The sequence below is a fragment of the Colossoma macropomum genome, unplaced genomic scaffold, assembly GCF_904425465.1.
Source record: "Colossoma macropomum unplaced genomic scaffold, Colossoma_macropomum, whole genome shotgun sequence".
Classification (NCBI taxonomy): domain Eukaryota; kingdom Metazoa; phylum Chordata; class Actinopteri; order Characiformes; family Serrasalmidae; genus Colossoma; species Colossoma macropomum.
Window position 1 is genome coordinate 19,507,820 of NW_023494809.1, and position 13,247 is coordinate 19,521,066.

The 13,247-nt window shown below is 42.1% G+C and overlaps 1 protein-coding gene across 4 annotated transcripts in view; it reads left to right on the forward strand.

The window, feature by feature from the left end:
* The window catches only part of sulf1 (sulfatase 1), a 68,497-nt gene that overhangs the window by 12,062 nt on the left and 43,188 nt on the right, over positions 1–13,247 (forward strand). The gene's annotated exons all lie outside the window — the stretch shown is intronic.

Sequence of the window (13,247 nt, forward strand, 5' to 3'; positions counted from 1 at the left end):
TGCTCTGCATTCTGGGAGTGTATCGTTTTGCAGTGGGGCAGAAGTGCCCCGGCTGGGAGGCTGCTGACAGAGCCTTGCACCCTCCTCACGGGACGCAGAGTGGAATTCCTGCTCCCAAAATGCCCCCAAGAGCTTTTTGAGGCTTTTACTCTGCTTTGCTGTTGAGCTGGCGTGGGTCAACTGGATATGCATGGGAAAAAGAGGACTGATTGCTGCTTTAAAGCGATAGTTTGGTGAAAAATAAAATGTTTGCAGTTTACCCTTTATTTCAAATGTAGGTGTAATCAGCAAAGATGTTTGGTGTCTGAAGTTTGCTTCTGTAGTTTTGGACTGGAGCTGCCAGGATAATGTAGCTAACAGGTAATGAGAATTTATGTACACTAGTTAGCAGTGCGCAGACTGCACTCCTGAATCACACACCTGCCTCAAACCATGTTTAGTAAAGTCAAATAGGCATGGGTTAGACATGCAGTTTCCCTGATGGGATTGGTGGGGTGCAAGATTCCTTGTTAGCTATATTAGCCTTGCGGCTTCAGCGCAAAATTACCGAAGTGAACTACAGATACCAGGGATGTCTTGGCTGATTGAGTTGAATATTAATTTTTTTCTTCCTCAAACTATCGCTTTAAAAAAGCTTATTGCTATGTTGCAACCCCCTCTGGGCTGTGATACTTTCTTCAATGCACTTTATAGAACAGTTATAGCTACTTGTGAACTTTTTCTACATACCACTGCCGTTTCTGAACTGTAGTTACAGTGTACAGTTTCAGGTTTTATACTGTAAGACAGTAAAGTTCCAGCAGTCAGGCCTGGTGCATATTCTCCATCGGACCATCTATTTTTATTTGGAGTTTGAGCGCAGTTCGGTTAGGCCCACCTCATTACAATAGCAATGGGGTGTTGATCCCTGTAATCCTTTTTTCCCTTCTTACGCCTGTGGTTTGGAGTTATTATACTGAGCTTCATTTTATCATCGTTAAATGGGGCAAAAGCTCCCCTGCCGCAGAACTCTCAAGAACACAAACTACTTAGACAACCGTGACATGTTAACAAAGCCTTCAATTCTCAGTGCCACGTCAAAACAGCCGAGCACCCTTTAAACAAATCCGTCCAACAAGTGGCCCGTGAGGGGCGTTCATTAATCATTAGAGGATCTGCATGGGTCATTACGTCTGTAAACTGCCTCAGCGGAGTCTTCTCACTTGCCCATGGCTGTGAATAATGAGACTGCGAGGACACCAAAGCTCCAGAGATCTACGTGACTCAGGTTCTGGTTCCACCTAAAGCTCCACACCAGCGCTCTTTTTCTTTTCCCCTTCACTCAAAACCAACGAACATAAAAACGTGGATTAATGTCTGGAGCCTTGTAACGTTGCCATGTTTCTCAAGTCAGAGTGCACCATGGATTACTGAAGTGGCGAGATTACTGTAGCTCAAACACAAAATCCCCTCAGCTCCCTGAGCAAGCCCCAGTGCTGATTTCGTGGAAAGACGACAGTTTATTTATCGAGAACAATTACCTCAGTGGAAAGTCGCCACTCGCCGAAGCACGTTTTTTCTGATGCGTTCGTTTTTATTGGCGTGTTGATAATGTATCTTTGGATGCTCTTGACATTGTGGTGAGAGGAAAACAGCTGTGTGTGAAAAGTCTTCACTTGGCAACCCGTGATGTGGTGGAGGGGAGGGTTTGAGCTGACAAAGGGAGCAAAAAGAACCGAGGCTTTTTAGATCAGATTCGCCTTTGGCCGGCCGGCTTCATGTTGACGTCTGGGCGGAAATGTTGTGTTTATGTTGAAGCTGTTGCACTTTTCCCAGAGTGATTTATCTGTCATATGGTGAGCGGGAATTGAACGTCATGGGAGATCTCTGAGGAGGGGCAAAAAATGAACAGAACAAAGAAGTAGCATATTTATTGAAGTAATAAGGAAACATTTGTTGTGGCCGTAATTAATTATTCATCTTTGCTTTTTCCTTTTTTTTTAAGCACCCATAAAACATTTTACAGTTTTTGTTCTTCTGTTCTTCTGTTACTTGTCATGGCCTTTGTGACTCAGTCTTGTGACGGGGCTGGTTTCCTTCATCAATTTGGGATCTGTTTTTTGTGCCTCCTTCGTTAACTCTGCACTTATAAAAGAGAGTCTCCTGGAAGCCACTTAAAACGATGCTGTGAGACCTCCCAGCTGACCAGCAGCAGTGAGGAAACCTTGCCTCAGAGGCATCTGCTTGAGCTTGAAAAGGAAAAAGACCAGAATCTTTGGTAGGCTTCAGTAGACGGTTGGCATGTTTCAACAAAAGGCTTTATGTTTTATGTTTACCCTACCTGGCAACCTCAGCCAGTTTAAGAACAATGCAAACAACATGGTAAGTAGTTGAAAAATGCTGGAGTAGGCTAAAAGCTCGGCTTGGGCTGGTGCTCTGCCTTGCAGGTGGCGGGGGACAAGTTGACGCTCCAGGAGAGGAGGCCTAATCTCTTCCAAAGCCGAACCGAGGAGGAGCTGAATGGAATTTGCTTAGCTTCGGATTCTGGGATGTGTTTTTAAGCCCCGCTAGCTCCCACACTTGCAGAGATGCTACAGACTATAGATGGATGACTTCCTAAATGTTGAGTCTAATGCCTCCTGGTGCCTTCCACTGCTATAAAACCTCCAACATGCCACCGTCGGTCTTAGCAGATATGACTTCTGAGGCAACAGGGCCCTCACCGCCATGGTTAATGATGGATTATGGAAAATCATAAAACTCTCCAAGGTCGCTTATTCCATCCCCCATCTTGCTCCATTCCTGCCTGGGCTTTCAGACATGAAGGCTAGTGCAGACCATGAGGCTTAGCCTGGGGATTAGCATGGGTTTTTGGCTGGGTTTAAAGGTGTAAGAGAGAGGGCTCTGTAGCTGGTGCTTTGGCGAGCCGGTTGGCGTCAGCTGCAGCTGGGTGGATGGCGGAGGCCGTTGCTGGCTTGCTTTGGACCTGGTGCCACCAGAGACCATGCTGTTAACAGGGAGCTGGAGTGGAATTGTGGCTGCCAATAGCTTCTGCAAACCCCTGCCTGCCGTTTGTCCTTCGGCATGCAAGTTCAGAGGGCACACAAGGTTGATTTTTAACTTGAACTTGAGGGAAAACTGAAGTAGTAGTATTGGAAAAATCAAATATTCCCATTATTCCAAGCGTAGACGTGTTTGGTATTCAAAGTTCCTCGCATAGCTAATGCATAATGAAAGTTTGGACCACACCAGTTAATATCATGCGAACAGCATGCTTCAATGCTAATAGACTTGAGCTTTGTCCATACCTTTGTCCATGTTAGCTACATTAGCCTCTTAGCTATAGTGAAAACCTAAAGAAGCAAATGGCACCAAACGTCTTGGCTGATTGTTTCCTGCATTACTCATACATAGTTGGCAGAACAGTATTAATTACGCGCAATGCATTTAAAACACACACTTCCTGTATATGTTATCCGTGCCTGGCCCTGCGTAATTACGCTTATATGAAGCTGATGGATAAAGTGTTGAAGAAAAGAGTCCCAACCTATTCTACCCAGGCCAGACTCAGTTTTTGTTTAGGAACAACTCTGTAAGCTTTATGTTTAATTCATAAAGATATTACATATCAGTTTTGAGCTGTTTCTACAGGCTAGTTTCTAGGTTTTCAGGCGGCCCCAGCTGTTTGCAATTCCTTACCACTGTGTTTAGTGAGATTGGCTGTTTTTTTTTAAACAAAGCACTGAAATTAGTAACAGAGAAGGAAAGTAATGAATAGTGAGAGTACTTTTTCCAGATTGAAGTTTGAAAGGAGTAATTAGTAATGTGTAATGGATTGCTTTTTTAACTAACTACTGCAGCACTGCTGATTGACTGCATTTGGGATAAAGGGAAAACTTTGTAAATTGGATTTTTCGCCAAGTTATTCTGTTACATGCCCTCTCTTCGCCAGCGTTATATACAGCTTTGGAGTGTTCACAGAAACCAGAGAAGCTTCTTGTGCTTTTTAATAATTTTCCTCTTAGTACATGCCCCCAAATACACTCTCTCTCCCTCTCATGCACACAGTTCCCACCAGACCACCTGGTGCCACAGCGAGCAGGACTTTGAAGTCTGGGAGAGTGGGGTTAATTTAATTATATATTTACATGCATTCATAATTAATGAAGGGGGCCCTGGCAGGTTTGCCATCTACAAAGCTTCATTTCAGCCTCTCCATTTCAGCTGAGGATTAATGTGAGGCCAGTTCTCATTGTTTTCCCTCACTGCCATTCCTCTAAAACCACATCATCAGTGTATTAAAATAGTTGACTGTAATCAAATCACACCCTCTGTCATCATAGCCCCCCACACTGCTCTGTGTATTGGATAAAAGCTAACAGCTTTTTAGCTAAATATACTCCATGCTTCTATAAATCAAGAAGGTTTTGGATTGGCTGTGAACACCATCCAGTCAAGATGGAGCAGGCAGAATTGTTCATGCTTGTTTTTATTCTTAAGCTAAAACCATTTCAGTTCTTTTTAAAAAGGATGTACTATTTTTGTCGCGACTGGAATTTGGTTATCGTCCCATCGTTTGCTATTTCAGCCTTTCTGAAAACCACCAGATAGTTCAGCTCGGGCCAGAGATGTTCATTTTCCTGTGGGCTAGGGCGACCTGAACAGGGTGCGTGCTCTAGCATCTTTGTGCAAGCCAGCCTTTTGACAGGCCACTGGCATCCCTCAAATTTGATTTGATCTGCAAGACTGGCTCAGCTGTTCCAGCAGCTAGATAACAGCGTGGCTTTGGGAAGAGCGCTTGTATCCCCGCACCGCAAGTCAGAACTTCCCAGATCTTTGCAAACAAACCAAGCTTTGGGGAGGAAAAACAACCCCCAGAATGTCCCGCGTCTACGGGATTTTCCAAACATGCGGCCTTGGTTACGCTTTGGATCCTTGTGAATGTTCCTTTCCCAAATTTTATTTACGTTTTCTCAGGATCTGGAGAGCAAAGATGTCCGCCTCTATCTTTTTAGGGCTTCACAGTGTGCTGTTTGTTTATCAGTATTGCTGCAATTTTCAAAGGAGCTCCCTGATCAGCCCCACCCTGTGAGCATTTTGACCAATTGTAGTTCCAGGTGAGTGTTTTTGTGGGTGTTTTGATGAATTTGTGTAAGCCAACAAATGATTGTTAAATTAATTTAGGATTTAGCAGATGGAAAACAGGTTATTGGTCCAAACCTGACAGGACCTGACTGCTCACAACAGATTCGTTCTCGACATCTTACATTTTATTTATTTGTTTATTTATTTTTAATTATCCATGATGTCTAATGACAGCTATTATTGTCATTATCAATGCAGGGTTTCTTGATTTAACCAGCAAATTTTAAACTTTGTTCTATCTTATCCTGGATTTTCTCTCTCACTTTTTACGAGGCTACATCAGCATGGCAACTTGTGCTGCACGCCAGACTCTCTCCAAAGTTTGAGGTTTTGATTCATGCAGCTCTTTGACACATCCAGGTCAAGCTTCTGACCAATCAGGGACAGTCTTCTGATAAAGTTGAACTTTAATGGCCTTTTTTGGGTCACTTTTTTTGGCATATGTGGCATGAGTCGCATGAAAAATATCACATTTCAGTGAAGGAAACGAATCAAATCAGCTATAGATATCAATTGGCTGTTTCTCATGAACGTAACACTTTTATATATGCATGCACACAGCCTGAGTATCTAAAACTGGGTTAATGGAGAAAGATGGAACAAATTAACCACGGCTGTATTTGTTGGCTTTTGAGAAGCTGAAAGACAGTCAGAAGCTCTGTCAAGTTGAACCTGCTTCGTGAGACAGACCCCAGGATTTATTGGGCACTTTGAGTAATGAGTGGCCAGTTTGGGGCAATTTTGGCCAGAATTTAGCAGGACTTGGGTTAAGTTTAGACTCCAAACTTGGTGCTGTGGGTTAAAACATTTCAGGCCCTAATAAAAGATGGATGGATGGGTTAAAGGATCAATAAATAAGTATCTATGGAGGGGTGGATGGACATAATTGATCCGCAAAGGGTAAAATCTTCAACCATGTCACCTTGTTGGCCAGTATGTTTTAATATATTGCAAGACATATCGCAGTATGTAACGTCATAATCGCATTACCAGGATCTTGTTCATATTCTGCAGCCCAGTTGGCCATCTAGAGCAAAGAATAATGTGTTTTCCTGAACATGAATGGTTTAGCTGGCTTATTTTTATACTGATAACACTTAAGGTGTTGCCACTGAGCAGTGACTGCTTTTGCTCTGACCGCAAGAGTCAAACTTAGAAGCATCGGAGCCACTTGCCTTTCATTATACATGAGAAGAGTAATGGAAAGGGCTGGTTTTTCATCTTCTGAATGTGTGGGAATGAAAGTCTGGGCCTGGTGGAATTCCCAGTCGCTCTGCTGAGGTGTGTGGTATGTCATTAGTGAAAGGCAACGTGTCTGCAGCGAGTGTTTGTATGAATGTGCGTGTGTGTGTTCGCGTGTGTGTGTGCACCATTCTCTCCACAGTGATTAAGCCAAATGACCCAGCGGACCGAGAACAAAGTGAAACCACTTCAGTGGGCTGGCACATTCCTCCTCTCACCACATAATCAACACTCGAGCCCACCAGTGAAAGAGTGAAACACAGCCTGCGGAGCCTGGGGAAAAAACGAGTGCATTTGGATGCTCTACGTGTGCTAGGTCTAGGTCATGGTCTTTTGAGGCCGGTCATATTTCTTCACTGGTTTGGACAGTAATGTGCTAACAGTGGTCATAGATTTTGCGGAATCCTTTTAGGATTACACAGTTTTCCTTTTATTTTAGCCAACGCATCATCAGTCATAGCAGTGTATATACATACTGTATGTGTTAATGCATCATTTGATAATGATTATTACAGTATTGGGGTATTACAGTATTTTGCGGTAGTGATGTCACAGAAAACTGCAGTATGCAAATTAGCAGTTTAACAATTAAAGTAGCAAAAACGTGGATATTTGCTGCCAATTTATCTCCTCATTTCCATGAATAGCATGATTTCTGAATACTGATGCTGCATCTGAGTAAGAACGTGTTCTAAGAAAGCCACAAACACAAAATTGTTACTTTGATTAAACAAATACACATTCACTCAGACAAAAATCAATAATTAATGAAGCCTAGTGCATCTTTTTTGCAGCGATAGACAACACAGTGGCACACAATGTTCTGCTTCTCCTCTAGCAGCAATTTAAATGAGCATCTTGCTTATTTATTAATGTTTTGGGGCCTGTATTGGGCTTGTGGAGTTCATGTGGTTAATTGAATGATCATTAGTTATGCAAATATGCATTGATAAATCAATCTAATATCAGTTTTGAAAATTTCGCTCAATTTTTAGCCAAAATTTTCAGGCTAAGTTAAAAATTCCCCTCAGAATGCTTAGTCTTATTATGAGCTATGTTCTCGTCGTTCTTGATGAGTTTGTGTTTTGCCGATCCAATAAATACAATCATATAAATGTTACAGCCACGTAAGAACAAGGGTGTATTTTTAATGTGGTGCAAGTTACGTTGCAACCGCAGTACGCACCAGTGTAATTGCATTATGGTATTTTGTCCACATCGTGCAACCCATGTATGTGTGGACAGAGCGCTCGTTGACAGAGGCTCCGAGTGGCCTGTGGTGTGTCCTGGCTTCTGGCCTGCTCTGTGGGATCACACACACTATACTGCTCAGTGCAGACAGGCCTATAAGCGGTGATGCTGGCCACTACAAAAAATGTTTGCAAAACCCAAACCTCAACATTCTCAACTTTGTTCATGATTTCTCAGTGGGGCAGTTGGTGCTCCCACTGATTGGAATAATGTGCATTAAGGGTTTAAAAATGCATCGATGAAGGTGGAGATGGAAACGCTTTAACTGATTATAGTCATTTTTTAAGTACATTGTACGCTTACGATTAAATTATCAAGCTATATTCAAATGTGAAAAGTAGTATTGTTTTATTGCCTCACTAATTTCACTAATGTGTAAATGTGTTTTACAACAACTAAACCAATCAGATTTTAGAACTGCAACAGTTTGTCATCTGAAATACTCTACAGTCTAATTGATGCGTGCATTATTGACTTCGCTTTTGTAAGTGCAGGTGAGGTTAAGCGGGTTTTCAGTTGTTTGGGATTCACTTTATAGTGAACTGTCTGCATGAATAGCTGAATGAATAGAACCTAGTAGGTGCTCAAGCCCAGAATCACTTGGAAATGACTGCGTGTACAAGGAAACGTTATACGAAGAGATGGCGCGATACCATTTTTTTCTTTTCCAGTACGGTTATTGATACCGGTATTGAAACTTTGACGATCAGCCAATACCGATCTGATCTTTTTTTCAAAAGCTACTAAGCTTTAAAATGAGCTATTCTTACGTTTTCCATGATGCTGAAACTACTCAATCACTTTATTAACCCCATAGGAAGAACTGCACTATTAACATCACACCACAGTGTGACTGAGTACAATTTCATGACAGGTTTGTTACAGGATTTGATTCAGATTCATTCTTTTTTTTCCATGCTATATCCCATCCAGCATTTTTCTGCTGATATCAGCCGATCCCGATACCTGGTATTGGGGCAGTGCCATCTCTGGTCATACAGCAATCAAACGTGTTAAGTGGGTGACCTTATTTACATCCGTAAAGCTGCTGTGGGAAGAGCTACAGTGGAGAAAAATAAATGAAGACATAGTGTGGAAGTATTTTGTTGAATGAGGAGAGAGCTGCAGTTTCAATTGGTTGCATCAGGCTGGAATCACAGGTCAAAAATGTTTACGTGCTTGTTAGCCAGTCTGCACTGAGTAGGCTTGGATTGTGGATTCTTACGATGAGCTACCACACTTGTGAATGTACTTTTTGGTTAATCATGATCTTGTTTAATAATTTTTCTAGCCCTCTTTATGGTGAAGTTGCTGAGTGAATGAGAATGGCCTGCAGCAGTGAACCATTACAGCAAACCATTTCTGTCTGACAAGCATACAGTAATATGTACATAGTTTTATCTTTGCATCTTCATAGGTACTTTTGGATTGATTTAAAAGTAGATTTGCACTGATGGTGCATGTTGCAGGGGAGTCATCTTGCTCCATTCTCCAGCTTGGAGCTCCATCTAGCATCCTTTTCTTTTATACAAGAATGAGTGACCATAAAAGGACCAGTCTCTATAACATTTAGCTTAGTGTGGTTGGAAAAATATGTCTTAGACTCATCTTCAGACTAAATCTGTATTACCTGAGCAGCTTGTGATTACTTGGGATGCAGGCTCCAGACCAGTCAGACCAAGAGCTTCTTGCAGTAAAGCTGTGTTCACACTACAAAGCCCTGTTGCTCGAGGTGGGCATTTCAGTCAAATTTGTTATCCAAATTTCTGAGTCTGAATTTGAAAAAATGCCCACCCAATAAAAAGAAGGTTCTACATAGGACCTTTAAGGCATGGGCTACCGCGCAGCAGATGCTACAAGCACAGTGTCCAAAAAAAGCACCACTCAGCATTTTACTGTTACTGTGCTGTATTTAACCCAGACCATAAATAGTAGGTAGCTTGTTAATTTTTTTTTTAAAAAGACAACCCGTCTAAAGTCTTTAAGATAAACAGAAAAATGCTAATGCTCTGATTCCTCAGCTAATGTTCTTGGCCTAGTCACGTAGTACCTTTTGGCTCTAAAACAGCGAGTTTGTGAGGCGTTGTTTGGTGTCCTCTAACTGTGATAAATTCACTAAATGATGTTGAATGTTTTACTCTAACTCTATACAAGTAGACTGTAAAATGTAGTATAACTGAACTTGTGTTGTTTTCATTTTGCTGGCTGCAGTAGTCTTTATGCTTCTTTCTTTGGACTGTGAACAACTAATTGCTTAGATCTGAGCCTTGACTGTTCACATTGGGGTGTAAGTGACCCCTTTATTTTGGGTCATTTACACATTTTTTACCCACATTAGTGTGAACACGCCTGTACCCTGAAAATACCCACATATAAACAGTAATCAATCCACATGTGGCATAAACAAGTCATATTTTCAAGACAAGCCTTAAAACTGATGGTGATGCAGAGCAAACCAGCTGTTCAAACCTATTTTATTTCATTAGTTGTTCATGTTTGGGGCCAGAAGGTTAAAAAAAGGCCAAATGCATAACTTTGTGATTTATTTATTTATTTATTTATTTATTTTTTGGTCCTAAATCAAAGCCGCTGCTGACCTGCTGTCCACTCTGGGTGATGACCGCAGTGATATGCGTGAAAAGACTAAAATGTATCGATTTAGTCCCACCTGTGTAAGCAGCTCAGATCTGATTTGAAAAGTTCAGTTTTTTATGTTCACACATCTGTGTCCGATTTGCTCAAAAAAATCGGATTTGTGCCACTTCAGCCCTGTAATGTGAACATAGCCAAAGTGTGTGGTTTGAGGGCCATTACCGCACGCAGCAGCGGCAGCCTGAGCCTGCCAAGAAGCTTTCTGCTATTGTCTGCGATAGCACTGCGTGGTCAGAAACACAGCTGTGCGGTTGAGCAGAAGGCTGCATGCCTCTGTGTGCACTGTTATTTATGAGGGGGAAAGCAGCAGGGGGCTCCGAAAATACAGCATAATCATGGAAGTAAAGATTTTGGATTGCAGCGAAGGACCCTTGTCCTGTCCTCCCATTAATCTGAAAATTGCCCCCCATTTTTGCCGGGGGCTCTTTTTTGGCAGCTGCTTGGCTGAGCTGAAAGCTGACATAGTGGCCTTTTTGTTTTTCTCCTTTGAACCTCCAAGACCCTTCGTCTTCTTCCATCCTCAATATTATTCCCCGAGCTTAGCCCTGATTAATACAGTAGAGGCTAATTTACTGGGTCATTTGCTCTAATCCCTAAAAACAATAAGTGGCGAGAGATGATGCTCTCCCCGCTGCTCGGCTCTGATCCAGAAGAAAGCATTCCTGTGTTCCTCTTTAATGCGTGGAGTCCACAAAAGGCACAGCTCAAAACAGATGTGGGCGGCAAATGAGGGTAAAGTCGAGATCAGGGACCAAAAGATTTGCGGTGGTCTTTAATTTGCTGGCAAAATGTGTAGTCTGTCATACTTTGAAGACACATTTTACATCATTTGACCAAGAACTTAATGCACTGTTAAGGATTACATGATGCCTTTGCGGCCAACACGCTATGACTCTTAATGTGGTTTTGCTAATAAACCAGAGACTTTTATTGAAATTGCTTGTTTTCATTGTTTACAAGTAGCCCATACAGATGACTTGTAATCAGCTTGAATATGTTTTTTTTTGCCAGGCAATAGCATGAATCTTGGGCTGCCTTTATATAAGGTGAAACCTTCACTAGCTCCAGGTTGCTAGTTGCATCAAACACTGTTTCCATTCAGTTTTCTGTCCATCCTTCAACTATGAGAAGAAAACTCAGCATTATGGGTCTAAAAGGATGTGTAACACTCAAGAAGCCCTTACAGGGAGCACAACAATGAGCTGTCCACCCCTCCAGACCTCAACATCACTGAATGTGTTTGGGTTACTTTGATTGCGAGAATCAGATAACGCAACCAACTTCTAAGACTGAACTTTGGAGGTGTGAAAAAATATCCCCGCAGATATTTCCAGAAACAAATGGAAGCTGTAATAAAGGCAGAGAGTAGACACACAAAATATATTATAATATAATATTTGGTTGTGCTGTATATTGACTGCATGTTCTAGGCTAGGCTATTATGTCGTAATTGTCAACTCCCACAAGGCCTCCTTTTAGCTCAAATGTCACGTGTATGCGCTTCCTTTCATGTTTTACACTATTCATGGCCTTATGCATTTGTGTCCATCCTTCAGAGCAGCTCGGTCCACAGGATTCCTGACTGGCATATTCATTACAGCCTTCAGAGTGTGGCCGCTCTTCAGACTTTGCCCCAGGCTAAGCACAGCGAAGCACAGCAGCTCGGCTATTTCTATTTCTATTTCTCTGCCGGTCTGTGCAGCCCCTCTGCGGGATCGGCTTATTAGAGAACAGAATAGCGCTTGTTTATTGAGCTACTTTAAAGCTCTGCTGCTGCTTTCTAGTCAAGTGAAAGGTTACTGCACAAAGGTTTGCATAACAGTTTCTCCTGAGCCAGAGAGGGCTGCCAGTTCTCCAAACATAAACATCACATTCTAATGGCTGCATACCAGGCCTGCATGGAGCGGTGGAGGGCCTTCTGCTGCTCATGGAAAGCCGCTTGCTTTTCACCAGCAGCAGGTCAGTGGAGGACTTTCGCGTCAGCGTGTGGCGAAGCGGAGACGCACGCCGCTGCCAGGCCTGTTGGCCGGAGCCCTTTTTTTCTTTTTTGTTGCAATAATGAGGGTAATTAAAATGGGGCTGTAATTCCTGGCCCTCCCTGCATCTATCCGTCCATCCAGCGCAGAAAATAGAAGAGCTATTTTGGACTGACCATTTTCTAAAATTGCAGTGCTGAAAGGAAAGCGTGGGTGTCATCCTGGAGCGCAGCGCCCTGGGGTGAATTTAAGGTTCGCCAGCAAAGCTTATTATCTGACTGAATTGCATTATGTTTCAGCTGAAGTCAGTGTGAATAGGAAATTGTAATGCATTTGGACATTTGTGAGTGAAACATGGTATCAGGTGGTGATAAGTGGGGGTGGTGGGAGAGGAAGGTGGTTAATATTTTGTCCCTATATGATATGCAAATTAACCTTTGACCAATCACAGAATGCTTTTTGAGTGTTTGGTTGAAGGTGTTTGCATGGCCCAACAAACATAAATCATTGAAGTCTGCAGGTATTAATGCACACTAATCTTTAACTGCAAGCGGTATTTCAGTGATTTCTGCATAATTAAATGGGTAAAAAATTATTTATACAGTCATTCAGAGTGGTTTGATGTGAAATATAGCATTCTGGAGAAAGTTAGCGAGTCAGAATTGTTGTGATAGGAAGACTTTGTCTCTAAAAGCTCCCTCACACAGAGTTATTACATGAAATTGTTATGATTATGTCGCCTGATGTCTGAGACATAGTTGAAGATTTTGTCCTGAACATATTTTTGGAATCTATTCATGGCGGAGAGGTACAAACACGGTATTTTAAGGCAAAATAGTCCCCAAAGAAAACGTATTATTTCATAATTACTGCTATTCTAACATGAGCTATACATTACATGACCCCTGATTATCATCACATCACCACCACTGTAAAGAAATAAGAGTCAGTAAGTAATATTAAAACATTCTGAATGGCTTTTTTCACAGTGAAAATGTTTAA